General features: G+C 38.5%; 1 protein-coding gene across 2 annotated transcripts in view; it reads right to left on the bottom strand.

The window, feature by feature from the left end:
• TMEM240 (transmembrane protein 240) overlaps positions 1-15,419 on the bottom strand; it is a 1,090,807-nt gene that overhangs the window by 866,460 nt on the left and 208,928 nt on the right. The window lies entirely within an intron of this gene.

The raw sequence follows: 15,419 nt of genomic DNA, 5'->3' as shown, positions 1-15,419 counted from the left end.
TTTATACTATCCATATCAGTGCTGATAGGCAGGGCAAACAAGTGTTGGAATGTAATATTATTAGCATTAGACTTAGCTTTATACGCGCACCACAAGATGGGTTGAAATTTATCAAACCTATTATTGACTATTTCAATATATATCTTTAAAAGTCTGCCTAACAGATAACCTCGATCAATTTATTGTGTCTTTCGGCTTATCCCAGTTAGGGGTCGCCACAGCGGAACTCCGGTCCTCTAATGTTTGGTAGAGGATTTTTACGTGCCGAGTTACCAGCCCTGATGCACAACCTTCAACGAAGGCACGCCCATTCATGTATGCCTCCACACAGAAGACGCTCTAGCTGAGAATCGAACGGGACGTCTTGCTGTGAGGCAACAATGCTACCACAGCACCACTACCGCGGGTATAACCTCGATCAATGAATATAGATTTTAAAATATCTGCTTCTTTAATAAAAAAATGCCATCACTAATTAATTTACTAAGTCTAAAACTGCCCCTAACTACATTCTCTTTCATAAAATTAGAATGCATACTATTATAATGCAAATAATTATTAATAAAATTACATTAGCAAAGTGCTATGAAATATAAAATTATCTAAATCCAAATTAATCACCAAATCTAAAAAAAATTATATTATATCCTTTGGCTCTGATAGTAAATTTTAGAAAATCAGTGCTATGATTAATAGCTAAAAAAAATGTTAAATCATACCGTGTACTGTTCCAAGTAAAAATCAAATCATCTATAAACCTTCTGTAAAAAAAAAAAAAAAAAAAGTAACAAACTGATACAACTGATGCTTAAGCAAAAAAATCGTGGTCCCACTAAGCCATAAAAAGATTAGCAAAAACGGGCATCACTCTGGCACCTATGACAACACCCCCTCAATTGCTGATAAATATTATTCTGAAACATGAAAAATTGGTAGCAAGCACTAATTCCAACAGTAAGCAAATTGTGCTAATTTTACTACTGTCAAAATTAATAAGTTTACTTAAATACATACGCACAGAATTTACGCTGCTAAACCAATCTATCACAGTATACAGAAATATAACATCAATGGCAATCAACATAGTTTCTGTACGTTTAAACTGATATTCCTTAAGTAAGTCTAAAAAACCATGCATCCTGTAAATAATAAGCTGATTTCTGCACCACAGGATTTAATATAGTATCTAAATATGCCACAATATATTCAGTTTTACCATTATGGACAGAAACTATTGGCCTAAATGGAGGGTTATTTACATCCTTATGAATCTTTGGAATACCGAAAATAACAACTCTAGGATGATCGTTTTTCAAAAATTCGTAAGTAGGATGATCAGTAAGTTCCTGACTGAATAAATCAAACAATATAGCCTCAACCTTAGAGAACTGCTGTAACATAAAACATTTAGGAACCAATTTACAACATGTCATCTGACAACATCAGTTTAATAATTTTGATATACTTTCAGTATTCATGACAACAACTCCATTGCCCTTATCCGCTCTCATAATTCTAAGGTGCATATAATTTTTAAGTTCATTTAATGTCTCAATTTTATACTTATTTAAATTGAAAACTCTATTAGATGATTTCTTACAAATTAAATCTTTAAAATCATTAATACAAGCATCTTGAATAGCACTTAGAGTACTATGAAAAGAAGGATTATAAATGCTTTTTTATGCATTAAACTGAAATCACCTTTGTTGAATCTATTAACATCATTTAAAATTAATTTTATTTTCAGTGTTTTTACATGTGTATAGACTAAAGTCCACTGCTAATTGTAGCAAATTTGCATGTTTATCTGGGATAAATGAAAAACCTTTGTTTAATAGGCTAATGTGATACTCAGACAGATATACATTGCTCAAACTGAACACCGGACAATTTAATTTCTCCTCCATCATCCTCTGCCTCTTGTCTTGTTCCTGCCCCTGGTCCTTACAGGAGAAAATGTTCTCTGATTTAGATTGTTCACATCCTGATGAAAAGAAAATACATTAACACTGCCTGCATAATCTGTTGTGGCACTAGAATTAACTTCATCCACTGGATTAGTAACTCTGTCAACATGATTTAAGAAATGTGGAAATTCAGAAGTATAATTGATAGAATCTGATGCAGGCAAATCAGGATTAATTAAGCCTGGACCAGTGGTACCACCGTTGTTATCTGCCTGAGTAGGAGTAACCAGACTATACTGTAGCAGATAATTTGAGTTATTCTTAGAATTTATAGTGTCTATTGTTAGCTTTTTTGCTTCCATACAACAATAGTTACAACACACCTTTCGACTCCACCAAAAATACTATGATAAATAGAAGACCAACGAGTAAAATAATAATTCTGCCTAATAATGCTATCAAGGTTTCTAACTCAACTACACAAAGCCTCAGTTTGTGATGTATTATGATTGATTAAATGTGTAAGCAGTGCTAGGCCAGTGCTATTAAATAGATCAAGCAAAGTATTATAAATCTTATCCTCCTTTGTAATACTGTTCGGAAACTTAAATAGATGAAGACCCATAGGAACTTGTTTAATATAAATGTAGTGTTCAAAATAAAAAGTTCTCATATTCTAATGTTTTCAATTTAAACAATTTGGATTCCAACTCATAAATATTGGATTTACATGCTACTTCCCATATATCTTGAGAATATCCATCAAGTGTCTTCATAACAGTACAACTGTTTTTTTTTAAAAAAGGATTCAGAGTACCTGTAATGAGTTCTTCCACTGAACTCAACATGGTCGAATGCGAAGGAGAATCTGCAACTAAAGTTCTATCAAAAATGTCATTTAATCCAGCACCCAAATTTTCATGCATTTCTGATTACCCAAATGTTGTCTGCTGTTTGCTCCTTCCCAGTTCCGCTCTTCAATTTTCCAGTTGGCACCCTTGGCACATGACTGGGTTACCCTTGGACAAGGGCCTAGAAGGCAAGGGGAGTTGCTCCTTTGGAACTTGCTTGTGGAAGATTCAGGGATATCCAAAAGGAAAATAGTGATTTGCCACACTGACAGCAGTGGGAAGTCTTGAGTCTTATGTCCTACCCACAGTCCTCTCCCATGTCCAGTGTACAATGACGTTAATGTATAACTGCCTACAGGTGATCGTCCTGTTCAGACCATCTGTTTGTACTTGATACTGGAGTCCATGGTCTCCACCAGAAGCTATAGTCAGAAAAAAGAATCCCTCCTCTTCCCTTGGAATAGCTGTTTAGGCAAAATGCAGCTCCACTGTTGTCCTCCCAGGCTGACTCATCAAGAATCAGATCTGCTTACTGAACCTGGATCAGGTCAGTGCTTTTTCTTTCTGCATCATGGAGTCAGTAAGAAATGTCTCTCTTGGTTTTACAATTTAATGTACTGTTTAAAGGGGAGGAAAAATGCAGGAACAAGCTCTTATTAGTTTGGCAAGCACTATTTTATGATACCTAACAGGAAGAAGTTACATCGAAATATAAGCAAAAGAAGTTTATATTTTGCTGTACATTTTTGCAGATATTAATTTGTGTACTGTTTAATGAAGAAGCAAAAACAGCAAAGTGGTTTGATTAGCAAGTAAAATTGTTTGTCTACTACTGAGAAGTAAAAACCAACTGTTAGCAATGAGAGCACTTCAGTTAATTTTTATAACTTTACAAATAACATTTGGCGCAGTATTTAATGGGGAAGCAACATACAATTAATACAGCCTACACAGCCACTCTGTATATGGATGATGTATTAATTATATTGGGCCAAGGAAACACTATAGACTGGCAGAAGGTAGTCTGTCCTGCCCAGTACTAGAAATTATAGCCATATGTAAGTAAAAAAGAATATTTCACCTTGCTAGTCATGCCTGCAGATATCATTTGTCATAGTATTTGAAGCAACATATAGCTACATGGATTTCACTGACAAGTAGTTTTCTGTATATGGTGGAATTAAAACTAAAATGGAGCAGTGCCATGTATGTGCTATTTGTATGTAGTGGAATTAATGTATGTGAGGGGTGGAACTGTGAACCACAGAAATAATATAGGCTATAGATTGTTTTTATGTGCCTGATACAACTGATAAAATTTGAAGGTTATGCTACTTAATGCTAGGAGACTAAACTTAAAAATGGACTCACTGGAAGCCCTCCTTACACTGGAAGAATTGCTGATGTCTTTGCGGTCACGGAGACTTGGTTCAGGGCTGCGGAGAGCACCCCTGCCTTTCCAGATTATACCTCATTCCACACATTCTGACCCCAAAATGAGGTTGGGAAGACTAAGGGTGGTGGAATCTCTATCTTCATCAAGGACAAGCACACCTCCAGACTGGTTTGCCGGCATGATGCACTGGAACTACTCAAGGTACAACTGACAGTTTGCAAGAAACCCATGCAAGTTATAGCTAGCTATAGACCCCCCTCCATGACTCAGGACACCCACTCCTCTTACCTGGATCTACTAGACTCCATCAAGGTACCCCCTAACACCCTGATCCTTGGTGTCTTCAACTACCCCACCATAAACTGGGTGAACTATTCTTGCACTAACGTACTACCTCAAAGATTCCTTGACTTCATCAATTCTAATGCACTAGACCAGATCGTCTCGTTCCCCCACAAGGGAAGATAACATTTTGGACTTGGTTCTCACCAACTTGGGTGACCACTGCACCACTCCCATTGTATGTCCTTCCCTGGTTAAATCATATCATCGGACTGTCTCATTCAAAGTTTCTATGCCACCCAACCCCACCCCAGCCAAAATCAAGCTAAAAAACTTCTCAAAAGCTGACTACAACCTCCTAAGGGAGGGTATCTGTAGCTTTACACCACCGCCCCCCAAGAGGATGCAGACAACTACACTGAACAGTATGCCAATGCAGTTTATGAGCACCTGTGCAACTGCATGGACTCAGCCATACTCAATAGAACTAAAACCTGTTCCTCAAGAAAACACAAACCTGTTTGGTGGACATCCTCTATAAACAGGATTTACAACAAAAGGAAGGAACTGTTGTCCAAGGGTAAAAGGGAACACATTCCAAACTGGAAAAACTCCCTCCTTAGCTTCAACAAGCAAATTAGATAACTAGTGAAAACCTCCAAGGCCAATTATGAATCAAAATTAGCCTCCATAACAAAGGGAAACCATAAAGTCTTCTTCAGTTACGTCAGGATCCTCCATGGTAAAGGCCAGGTTTGCTCCAAATTAGTACTTAAAAGTATCACTTACACTGATCTTGTTGACTTAGCCAACCTGTTAGCAGATAGGTTCAGTGCAAACTTCACCCTCCTGTCCCCCCCCAAAGGCTCTTTTGACATCCCCGATACTTGTCATGCACCTCACATCTCCATAAATCAAGTGTTACAGGCCCTATCCAAGGCATAAAACACAGCTTCCATGGGACCTGATAGTATCCCAGGATGTATTCTGCACCATTTCCAGCAAGAACTGACTTCATCATTGAGCACCCTATTCAACCACAGCCTAAGTACTGCCTACATTCTAGCAGAGTGGAGAACTGCCATTGTCATCCCCTTGTACAAAGGTGGTGCCACTACTGACCCTGGAAACTATTGCCCATTAGCTTGACAAGTCTGATCTGTAAAGCCATGGAGTGTATTATTATGGATCTCATAAACAAGGACATAGGCAATATCCAAGCACTTGCCCCACCCAGTTTGGATTCATCAAGGGCAGAGCTTGCCTGTTGAACTTGGTTGACTTCTTTGAGACTGTCACCAAGGCCCTGGATGAGGGAAAGCCAGTACATACAGCTTACCTTGACTTGGTCAAGGCCTTTGATGCAATCTCCCACTTGGGCATCATTGAAAGCTAACACAACTTGGCGTAAATCTCTATCTCATTAAATGGGTGGCCAAATGGCTCACCAACAGGACCCTCAAAGTCAAAATAGACACTTCCACCTCTGATAGCAGACCTGTCACTAGTGGAGTTCCCCAGGGATCTGTCCTGGGACCCCTACTGTTTGGCATCTATTTCTCGGAGGTACAGGCAAAGACAAAAGGCCTGTGGCTGACCAGGTTTGCTGATGACTGTACATTGGGTGCTGTCATTGACACCGCAAATGATGTTAACATACTGCAAGAGGGTCTCACAGCAACTAATGACTGGTGCCAAAGTCATGCCCTCAAGCTAAATGCAAAAAAAAATGTACCATCACACCAATCGGCAAAAACACGACCCCTACTGATTACCACATCAATGACAACCCCCTAAGCACACAACCTGTGATGAGAGACCTGGGCAGTCAGGTTGATAACAACCTCACATTTGACCATCATGTAGCAGCAGTGGTCAGAAAAGCCTTTTACTTGGTTCATCTCATAAGTAAAGGGACTGCATCCAGGAAAAAAGGAGGTTATTACCTCTCTATACTACTCTCTCATTAGACCAATAATTGAGTATAACACCCCCATTTGGGATGTACCTCTTCAAACATCTGCACCAACTGGAAAGGCCACTGAAATACCTCACAAAGAGAATCCATGGCCTCCAACACCTGTTCTATGCAGACAGACTAAAACAACTATCACTCTACTTGGTATCATTCAGATTGCTCAGGAGTGATCTGTGTCTTGCCTAAAAGGCAATTTCGGACCCTGTCCTACCAGAGATAATCCATATCAGTAAGTCTAACTCCTCATGCATTACCCGCCCAAAACGCCTAAACCTAATATGTGACATTAATAAAACTTGCTGGAGAGACAGGTTTTTCTCCAAGATGCTGTTCCGTCTCTGGAATAGACTTCCCATACACGTCAAACAGAGCACCTTGCTGACCCTCTTCAAGTGCAACCTTGATGAGTGGATGGGAAGCAACAAATTTGTTCCAAGGGTTCCACCTGAGTCCCTCACTGACAGGGGGAACAGGTACTGACTGAGGTTTCTTTTTGGGGATAAACTCTTGGCTAGGCTTGTAAGGGCCCCTGGGCCATTAGCCTAGTAACCTCCTATGATTCTATGATCCTATGATACACATTGGGGGGACTAGTTATACTGACTGGAGCTAAAACATTTTGCTTTGCAATGTATGATCACAATAAAGCAAGACAGAGCATTTCAGAACTGATGCTCTTCTCTGCACAGTAGGATTAATGTAGATGCGGAGCTGTGCTAAGGTAGAGTAGAATGAATACAGTCCAACTGATGTACTTTGTGCATGGCAGAATTAATATATTCTGAGGTGAGAATTAATATAATCTCGCTGCTGAATTTTGTTCATTGTCAAATTAATACACACAGGGACAGGAAACTTGTTTTCATGAGTGGAGCTGATCCATTTTGCTTTGTATTTCATGACCATAGGAGGGAATAAATAGCATTGTAAAATGATAAAAAAAAAACATACAGCACTTTATTGTTGAAAACAAAGATCTGCTGTGTGAAACAGAATAAATATATTCTACATATGCCAGCATGCGTTCCTGAGTTAACATTAGTGGTAAAATGATTGTGTTTGTCACGAATGAAGATTTATTCATTTGCATATTGGTTTGATTTTCATCTCTGATGATCTGCAGATTCATTAGATTTAATGCTAGCAGCCCCTGAAGAAGCATCTCCATGACCAAAGCATCATGTTGTATTTAAACGTTTGCATAAGCCAGCACAAAAAGTCATTCCATTTCTGAGACCCAACATTTGCCATTTGGACTAAAGCAGCTTCCATCTAATTGGAGTTAACATTCAAGCAGGGCCAGCCTTAGATGAAATGGCACCCTAGGCGAAGTAGTGCTCTGGTGCCCCTTAAGCCCCACCCACACCATAGTCATGAAACACCCCTATTTGATCCACACCCACAGGGTCACTCCCCAAGAAAGCCACTCCAGTCATTTCCTTAAATTATTTAAATGCATAGGAAGAATAACTACATTACAAGGTATCTTTAACTGCAACTACCTCTGCATAGTATTTTCTGCTTTAAATACCAGAGCAGGATCATGGTCAAATAGGGCCCTAGGCAGGGTAATAGACTGCCCCCCAAGAGCAGCTTCTCCTGTAGCAACCCCACAGCAGCAGCCCCTTCTCAGCCATTCCAGTGTTCCATTATTTGGTTATTTCTCACCAGTTACCCAGGTATACTGTTCTCTTATTTGCTTCTACAGTGATTACAGATATTGAAATAAAACAGCACAAACACAGGTAGCCATTTGCTAAACAATACAGTCTCACAATGAAAACAGGTTTAGCTTAAGCAGTAAACTTCTCTGCCCTTGAAATTCACATTCATTGAAATGGAAAAACTCATTCATTGAAACAGCATGAAAACCCACATTCATAGAAAATGCACCTGGCCAGTGAAGAATTAAGTTTACCTTTGAGCTGTTTTCAAAACAGACTCCTTGCACACATTTTTAGGGCCATGCATATGTGCATTTGTTCTTTGATTCACCTTCTTGATTGCATTGAATTATATTCCTTGTATAATACAGAACCATTTGTTAGAAAGTGTTTTAAATTTGTAGTTTTAAACATTCTTTTAATAAGCAATGAAACAAAATGTATGAACCAATAACTACCCATTTCAGAAAATTTCAATCATAAAAGGCCACTCAAGACTTCTGTCATTACAATCCACCAATATTACTCCATACGCACAATCTCTGCAGAAGTAAAAGCACCTGAATTCCACATTAAAGAAATCCGTAACTAATGAAGAGGTTGCTACCGGCAAAACAACTTCACATATCAATGTTTTATCTACAAATTCAGTGCCTGCTTCCCTTGAAGAAATTAACTGCCTATATTATATTAAAAAATTGGTAAGTTGTTAATATTGCAATAGGAAATGACCAGCAAGTTCATAGTTACTAGACATCTTATACAAAGGACGCACTCAGGAGAGTAGAACCCCTACCCCCCTTATAATGCACCAAATAATCAACAATCATATGGGCACTGCAATACCAGCACTCCATCTACATGGTGTGGGAGTAGAATCCACAGCCTTCTGTACCAAAGGCAATTATGCTACTATCACTGCTTTCAGATTTTACAACACGGTGTGCCATTTGATAAACAAAAAACAGCTACTTGCACATAGAAACATTTACACTTGTTAGAGTGTGTTTTAAATTTGTAGGTTTGAACATTTTTCCAGTAAGCAATGAAACAAAATGTATGAACCAATAATAACAAAACTACCCATTTCAGAATATTTTAACCATAAAAGGCCCCTCAAACATCTGTCATTACAACCCACCACTATCAGTCAATAAGGACAACCCTGCAGAAGTAAAATTCATCCGAATAATTCTACATTAAAGAGATTTGTAATTAATTAAGAGGCTGTTACTGGCAAATAACTTTACATTTCAGTATTTCATCTACAAATTCAGTTTTTGCTGCCCTTGAAGAATTAATTGCCTACATTACATTAAAGAAAAAATTGATATGCTGGTAATATTGCAATAGAGATTGACTGAGAAACCAACGACAAGTTCATAGTTACTAGGCATCTTAAACAAAGGAGGGCACACTATGGAATGCAGAACCCCTATCCCCCATTAAAATGCAACAAATAATCAGCAACTAGGACACTACATACCATGCTTCCATACCTCTCAACCTCTTGGCACAAGAAATCTGAACAAAGGCTAAAATAATGTGGGGGGGACGAAGGTCCCCAAACAGGGGCAGATGATAAATGTTGCTCTTATAACAGCATTTGTCTTAGCATGTATTTTCTGAAGGAAATGAAGGGTGAAACTCAAATGTATGACATTTAGCTATTTAAATCCTCAGTGATTTGCCAGAAACCACACATTTTATGAGGAATAGGTCAAAAATATGATTCAAAAATCTGGACAGTTGAGAGGTATGATGATACCTCTCAACCTATTAGTGCACAAAATCTGGACAAAGCCTAACAATGTGGATGCAATAGCTGACAATAGCTGAAAAATAGGGATAGATTTTAAATATTGCACTTTTTAACTTAGAAAGTTGCTAGAACAGGATTTGTGTGAAAATTAACCAAGAGTAAATGTGAACTTAAGGGAATAACGGATTTTACAGAAGACTAAGGGGGAATAATATTAAGTTGAAATGGTTTGGGGTTCTACAAGGAGGGACTATATAAGGATTAGATGGGATGACTGAAAGGACAGATGTTATAAGGTATGATGAATAAGACAGCAAAATATTAAAACATTAAATGGCACTTGATGTGTATATTACATGGAATTCACTGGTGATTAAGCATATACTAGGTCAACTAAATTGACTGGCTAAATAGTGGATATGTAACTAAAAGAGATGGACTAAGATATATATAGAAATGGCATGGATGGATATGAATAGGAGTAGGGTGATTAGCAAGGCAGTGTGGAAATACTGGTGCACAGCTGAGCTTCCTAACTGCATTGTTAAACTTAGAAAAACAGTTAAGGCCCTGCAAGGTACTACTGAATCTCCTTCAGTGTAAAAAAGTACAGGTGTTTTACATTACAGAAATCAAAAACAAATGGATGTAGAGAAAAAATAAGCACAAAAAGAAAAAAAGTGAGAAGGGCACAACTCTGTTAAAGAGGATCCAGAGGTGCAGTGCATGTAAGGGACCTAGTAGAAGGTGGATATAAACAGTTGATCCAAACTGCTTAAATCAGAAAAGGCAACAAAAGCAGGGTTCTATCAAGATGAATTCCGTATTAGGGGAAACACTTCTTTAATGGTGCACAACTAGGGTGTGAAACCTACTATGGAAAGCTTTACTTTGGGCATATGAGCACCCCTTTCTGCTAATAAAGGTCCTTTACCTACACATAGGACCTTTGCAACCACTACACTGGAGGTTCAGGGTAGTGAGAGAGCCTGCTGCAGTGCCCAGTGTTATTCCTAGCTGGCTCGGCAGGGCAGCAGTGTCCATACATTATGTTCCAAAAGCTTTACTAACAACCATATTAATTTTCTTATTAGGTCTCTTAAAAAGCTATGTATAAATAATTAGCTAGGTTTCTACCATGCCTAAAAGCAAATCTAGTCTTAGTTATAATGGAATTCCATAAAGCTACGACATCTAATAAATGTTTCCTCCTCTAACAGCTTCTTGGGCCTGTTAATGCATAAAATCGTATTCCATCACTTAGAAGCCAAATGTCTCATTATCATGGCATAAATTATTGCTATTGTTATAAAACATTTTTTTAGCCACTGAAGTTGTCCTGTCATGATGACACACTTTAGAATAGGTTGTTTCTGTCCCATTAAGAATAGCCTGTTTATAAAAACATAGTAACAACCTGGGAGACAACCTCACTGATGAGTGAACACTTTTTTTTAATTCAGCATTTGTCTCAATTACTGCTTAGTCTGAAATCATGGAACAAATTGCCTACAGTACTCTTCTCTTATACAGCCCTAAAATGCAACTAATGCAATTAATTTAAATTTAATTTGCAGTGTTTGTCTGCCACGGAACAATATAGAATATAGCAGATCGGCTACTGTGTAAGGCAACAATCCACACTGAAAAATGCATTTTTCCCCTTTAGCAGATACACAAATATTTTTGTAGACTATCTGCAGTTGGCACCATGATGATAATCTTAGTTGTCACTGTGTGTGTAAAAACTCTGTACCCATGAACTACCACATAGGCGGTAGTCTACTTAACACCGAAAGTGTAATAAGAGACCTTGGGACACAGGTGGACAGTAGTCTCTCCTTTGATAATCACATTGCCACAGTAGTCAGGAAATCCTACTACGTGGCACACCTCATCACAAAAGGTTTCTCATCCAGGAAAAAAGAGGTCATTGCTCCCCCCCACTCATCACTCATTAGACCCATTACAGAGTACAACGCCCATGTTGGTATGTACCTCACAAGACATCTATAACAACTGGAAAGACCACAGAAATATCTCACAAAAAGGATTACCAGCCTCAAACAGATGCCCTATGCAGATCGTCTCAAAATCTCCAGCTTTACTCCGTCGCATATCGCCTACTCAGAGGCGATTTCTGCCTAACATACAAAGCTATGTCAAACCCTGAGCTGTTGGACATGCTCCACTTAAAGAAATCCCAGTCCCTCCGAGCTACACACTCTAGGGACCTAAACCTTGTCACCACAATAAACAGAACATGCTGAAGGGATAGATTCCTGTCACAGAGACTTCCTATACTCTGGCACAAACTACCTATCTATATCAAACAAAGCTCCTCATTAGCACTCTTCAAGATAAATCTTGATGATTGGATGGGAAATTCACCCCGGGGATCACTTCTGGGGCTCTGCTCGACAGGGGCACAGGTAAATACTTTTCTTGGGTGGTGAAAGCCAGAGTACCTTTTTGGCTAGGCTTATATAGGCCCTAGGGCCAGTTGCTTAGTACCTACCTATGAACCTATGAACCTATGATCAAAGCTACTGCTATGTTTGTATCCCCTACTGGTGGTTCAGTTTTTTCAGAATTGATTTGCCAAACCTGTTTCTTAACAGAAGTCATGAATTCAGCCACAAAGTAGTCATAGTCTGATCTATGACAGTGTGTGTGTGTCTTGGTCAGTTTTACAGCCAAGCAGACATTGTGGAAGACCATTTGACTTCCCAGGGTGCATGGTTATAACAGGATCTGGGGCAAAGTCCTGTAGTGGTTTTAATCTGGTCTTTGAAGAGTATGTCTTAATAACATAATTAGAAGTAGGCACTTTGCAATTCCTTGCTTTCATGCACCTAAAAGTACAAAAGGGGCAGAAGAGGTAAACTATAACTTCTCTACAAAATGGTGCCCGGATGAAAAAAAAAAGTTTACAAAGTTTTAAAAAACCAGCATGAAGATTAGAGGAGTAAAACAAACTTGAGCTCTAAAGCATAGGTACACGCACACAGCTACTCTCACATAGCAATACACACACACACACACACACACACACACACACATACTTACTCTCTCACAAAGCAACACACACACACACACACACACACACACACACATACCGTCTCTTTCATACAGCAACTAACGACTAGTTTAAATTCCACACACTCCTACTCTCTCATACAGCACACAGACATGCACTTTTCTCTCATACACACACCTACTCTCTCAAACAATAACACACGCACTTTCTCTCATACAAACAGAATGACTTCATTTAAATTCCATACATACAAATACATACACTTTCCCCTCACATACAGAAGCCTTGTTTAAATGACACAAACACACATATACTTACCTTCTTTTTAAAATGAACGGCCACACATGCAAATGTAGACTTAACCCCTCTCTTAACTGAACTACTAGTTTAACTTCCGCGCAACTGCAGAATGTCTTTACATCTACATTGGCATGCATGTATGAGATGCACGCATGTTCCTCCTTAAAGGAGAAGACTCGTCATTTAATTGTTGAAACCTCCTGGCCAACCTGCAGGCTGCAGCTACAAAAGTGGGAGGGTGCTCATCCCTCTCCCTCGCCCTATGGTTTTGCTGCCCGCATAATGAGAAAAGTAAATTAAAATGAATATATAAATACCTGCAAATTGCGCCATTAACACGGCCAGCCTGTATGGCGCCCTAGGCGGTTGCCTGGTTCACCTATGCCTAAGGTCGGCCGTGCATTCAAGGAACCATCTAGAATAGTCCTGTGTTAACTCTGCAATCTGAACTTGATTGTGCTTAGAGAATGGGCTGTCTGTAAAACTGTTGAGTTTTATTTATTTTTTTATTACTATATTATTATTTTTTTAATATATTTTTATATAAAATAGTTCTTTTGCCTTATGTTTCTAACATGCTGTAGTATATGTAAATAATGTTGCAGGAAGTATTTTACATCCAAAATATAACATTTTCAAAAATTGTCCAGATATTTACCTCATATTTTTGCTCCCTTTCCTCGGAAATTTTGTCGTTTGTTGTAGTCAGTAAATAATAACAAACATCTGAGTTTCAGATTTTATTTCCTTCAAAAAATGAGTGCTAACAGAAATCCTGTTATTCTAGCCACTTTTGAATTTCATAATAGCAATATCTAAAATATGTTCCTATTTTTTATCCTTTGTACCCCCTTTATTTTAAGCTTTATTCAGATTTCTTGATCTAAGAGGTTGAGAGGTATGCATACCTCTTAACTGCTGCTGCCACTGCTCCATCAATCTCACACTATCTTTCTCACACATACACAAACACACATCTGCTTTCATGCACACAAGCATGCATACATTCACACATGCAGACAGAAACATAAACACAAACACACACACACACACACACACACACACACACACACACACACACACACACACAAACTTTTAATATTTTTTTCTGTTTCTTTTAATTTTGCACTCAAACAGCAAAAGTGCTGCTTCATGAGTGCAAAATAATTGCTAAATCAATCTCACACTCATGTTCATGCATGCATATATTCACACACAAAGACATAAACATACACACACACACACACACACACACACACACACACACACACACACACACACACACACAGACGCACACACTTTCCTAATTTTTTTTATTTTTTATTTTATACTTGATAACAGCAAAACTGCTGTTTAACGAGTGTAAAATAATGGCGGATGTTATCTCTATTACAGTCCGAGCTCCAACGCAGCTTAATATGTTGCCATGAAGTGGTGGACTTGTATTTCAGTAGGCATTACGTGTACATTAACCCCCTACTGCAGAACGTTCATTCTCCAGTCAGAGTGGTGATGTAGAGGTTGCCCATTCTCTAAGCTTATTTATAAGATTAAAGACACCACAAAAGGTGTGTCCACTGTGGACTGCGACTATATTACACTATGGTGTGCATTTAGAATGAGATGCAAGTGACTGATGTTGTACAGTTATGCAGTAATGGTGACAAGCTACCTAGTCTGATGCAGTCTGTTGGACAGGAGAACTGATCTTCTGAGTAATGCTGCCATCTTTTCTGCCAGTACTGCTGCATGAAGTGTTAAATTTTGAATAAAACACTAACACTTATTAATGAGATTTGCATAACTTGTATGTGTTAAAATGCAATAATACTACATTTGATGTGCAGTAATATAGCTGCCTAGTAAGACTGGAAATATCCTCCCTTTTAATTGCATGTAGGTGTTCCTTCTACCAAACACATGAACTAGCTCTCTTCTTTCCTTCCCCCCTTTCTCTCATTCCTATTTTCTTACGGTACAAACTTACACAGGCACCCTTAGGAATGCTGTGGTATGAGAGGGCCAATCTGTTGACTCTGATTTACCAAAATCAAAAAAACAAAGCCTTCTTCACAGTTACGTAATAGGACCAGGACATTGAGTTACAGAAGGATACCTTACCTCACAAAGCTTACTATACGGGTGAAAGGCTGTTGAAAACAAAACAAAAAAAAACAAAACACTCTCTAGGTGCACTGACTGACTGCTTTATACTTGTATAACAGATCAGATATTC

The sequence above is a fragment of the Protopterus annectens genome, chromosome 2.part0, assembly GCF_019279795.1.
Source record: "Protopterus annectens isolate FY-2018-M chromosome 2.part0, PAN1.0, whole genome shotgun sequence".
Lineage (NCBI taxonomy): Eukaryota > Metazoa > Chordata > Ceratodontiformes > Protopteridae > Protopterus > Protopterus annectens.
Note: the sequence above shows the minus strand (reverse complement) of the source record. Positions and strands in the feature narration are given on the sequence as shown.